This window comes from Austrofundulus limnaeus, unplaced genomic scaffold, assembly GCF_001266775.1.
Source record: "Austrofundulus limnaeus strain Quisiro unplaced genomic scaffold, Austrofundulus_limnaeus-1.0 Scaffold864, whole genome shotgun sequence".
Lineage (NCBI taxonomy): Eukaryota > Metazoa > Chordata > Actinopteri > Cyprinodontiformes > Rivulidae > Austrofundulus > Austrofundulus limnaeus.
The window spans coordinates 44,849-48,187 of NW_013953266.1; positions in this window are offsets into that span (position 1 = coordinate 44,849).

Consider the following 3,339-nt stretch of genomic DNA (forward strand, 5'->3'; position numbering starts at 1 on the left):
GTGCAGAAATTGTGCTTTAGTAAAGACTGAATTTTCACTGTTTTCAAAATCTATGTTTGTGTCTGTTAAATTTTTTCTCAAGTAGTTGTTTATTTTTCACAGATTGCTTTGTGGTATCTCAATTGTTTCAACTTTAGTTGAACTGTATATAAAAGCTACATTGCATTGTTATTGAAAAAAAACTAAAATGCAGAAATAATTGAATTGGAACACATCTTTGAATAAAAAAGTGTTTGTATTGATTTGATTCATTTATTTAACAGGAAAAGATTATTAAAAATCAAGCCTGACTCAGCATAATTGCTGTATAATTTGCAATATGTCTCCAGAAAAAAAAACATAAAGTATATTAAATTTGCTTAGAAAATGGGAAATAAGAAAATAAAATAAATAGGTAAGTCAATAAATATCAGAGAAAAGAAACATAAACACAACCCCAATTCCAATTAAGTAGGCACATTGTGTAAAATATAAATAAAACCAGAATAACATGATTTGCATATTCCTTTCAACCTATATATTTAATTGAATACATAACTCAGGTGTATTTTAAAATGTTCTTAAACATACCTTTTCCTATATAAGTACCAGAGGTGTAGTCAAGACCGGCTGTTCTGAGACCAAGACCAAAACCGGACCCCTCAAGACCAAGACCAGACCTTCCAAGACCAAGACCGAAGCCGTATTTCAGGACTTTTTTTGTTGTTTTTTTACACCACAAAGTGCAAAACCTAATGGAATTAACCAACCAAAACTGTTTCTTGCTATTAAACTAATAACTGTGGAAATAAACTAATAGTACAGTTATTAAATGCAGATTTACATTGATATACATTCTCTAAATGGAATTCATCATCGTATTTTCCACAATTGTATGAAAAATAAAAAACAGAGAGTGTAATAAAGATTTCCCATATTTAAAAATGACAAAAACTTAATCAATCAAGWTTTTTTATATAGCACATTTCAGCAACAAGGCCATTCAAAGTGCTTTACATCAGAAGAAAAACACAAAACTACAAAGTTGCACACAGTTAACAATTGAAGCATTACAGTTTGTCAGGTGTCATTGTTACACTTCAACATGTTTATTAATGTTTCATTTACTAATGTTTCATAAGCAACTCTAAACAAGTGGGTTTTTCCAGTCATGATTTAAGGATCAGAGTTTCGACTGTTTTACAGTTTTCTGGGAACTTGTTCCAGATTTGCGGTTCATAAAATCTGAATGCTGCTTCTCCATGTTTGGTTCTGGTTCTGGGGATGCAGAGCAGACCAGAACTTATCAACTTGGGACTGTTATGGTGGGTGTGGCACTTTAAGTTTTGTTATTTGCTACCACAGCAGCATTTTGTTTTGCAATTTGTGAATAAAATCATAAGTTTGGATTATAATTCAATAAAGTCCAAAGTTGTGGATGATAACAAAATTCTGCATGAGCCGTGCTTGATGCAACCTATTCCATGTTCAGTCAAGCTGCAAGTCCAGATCTGCAATTCTAGTTGCTCTTTGTGTTATTACAATTATCAATGTTTCATCAGTTGGAAAACTGATTTTACAACAGCAAAAACATAATTGAAGCATAACTTACGGAGACCGCCAGGGGTCACTGGGGGATTTTTTTTCCCTTTTGCGTTCCCACGCAATACCTTTGCGTTCCCTCGCAATGCTTTTGCGTTCCCACGCAAAAAGTTGTTTTCAATCAATCAATCAATCTCTTTATTTAGACACAATTATGGTCCATAAAAACAGACAAAACAAGAACAATAAAAAAGAAGAAAAATAAAAAATATATAATGAAATAATCAATCACTGACATATAAACTAAAGCGCCAATGGTTCCACAAACTGGAGAAGAATCTCACTGAGCTTTGAACAGGATTGGTCAAAGTCTGAATGATGCTGTTTGCAGAGTCTGTTAATCTACACATACATCTGTGCATAATGTTTGGAAGCACAACAGCACAGGTTGGTACATTGACATTCACAAACATCTGACTGGCACTACACCATCGGGGCACCCTAAGCAGCATCCTCATGCCATCATTATAAGCGACCTGAAGTTTATTCATACTGCTTTTCCTGTAACGCCGCCACCGGCGGGCTGTATACATTGGGGTACAGTATGCTTTAAAAAGTGCAGTTTTGACAGGTGTTGAACACATGGAGAACTTCTGAAGGAGAATATTAGCTTGTACATATTGAGTACAATGCTGCCTGTAAATGTCTCTATCATCAGACAGGTCAGCGGTGATGTAATGTCCCAAATATTTGACCTCATCMRTGACCTGGAGGATGCTGCCAGACAGAGTGAAGTCAGGAAAAGATAATTTAGTGTCTTCTTTGCTCTTAACAATCATGATGTTGCTCTTTTTTGCATTGTATTTAATGTCATGCTATGACCCATACTGAGAGCAAACCCTTAACAGTTGCTGCAGACCAGCACTATATGGACAGAATATCACAAGATCGTCAGCATACATCAAGTGGTTGATGGTTCGATTACCAACCCGACAGCCAGTTCTACATTGATTCAGCAGCTTAGATAAATCATCCATATACAGGTTAAAAAGGCAAGGAGATAAAATGCTGCCTTGTCGCACACCATTACCCACATWAAAAGATGATGATACAGAGTTTCCCCRTTTTACAGACATATTCTGGTGAGCATATTTCGGAACTCCTCTCTCATGCAATTTATGAAACAATTTGTCATGATTAACATGATCAAATGCTTTTGATGCATCTATAAAACACATAAAAAATTGTGGTATTATGTCTCTTGTATAAATCTAAAATTTCCTTGGGAGCAAAAATGCCAAGTTTTGGTTTAAAACCAAACTGATTATCAGATGTCGCTATAAACGTCTCAGTTCTGCTTAACAGAGCCTTCTCCAAAACTTTCGATAAGGTACTGGCCAGAGCTATGGACCGATAGTTGTCTTTGCTATTTATTTTACCAGCCTTATCTTTTACAATAGGTACTAAAATCACAATTTTGTATACGAACTGAATTAAATCAGACTTTTATTTTGAAATATCCGGTTACCAAAACAGGATGTGTCGCCACAAGTTTGTGAAATTGACATTGTTGTTGCGTGCTGTACTTCCATGCGTGGCTGTGTGATATATTCATTCTGAAGCTGAATTAAAGCAGTATGCTAACTCACTAATGGTGAACATGTGAGTTTGCTAATTAACCGGCAGGGACAACAGTGAAAAACTACTTTTGCAAGGGAGCGCAAAAGGTATTGCGAGGCAACGCAAAGGTATTGCAAGGTAACGCAATACTTTTGCGTGGGAATGCAAAAGAAAAAAAATCTCCCATGTCCCCTCGCG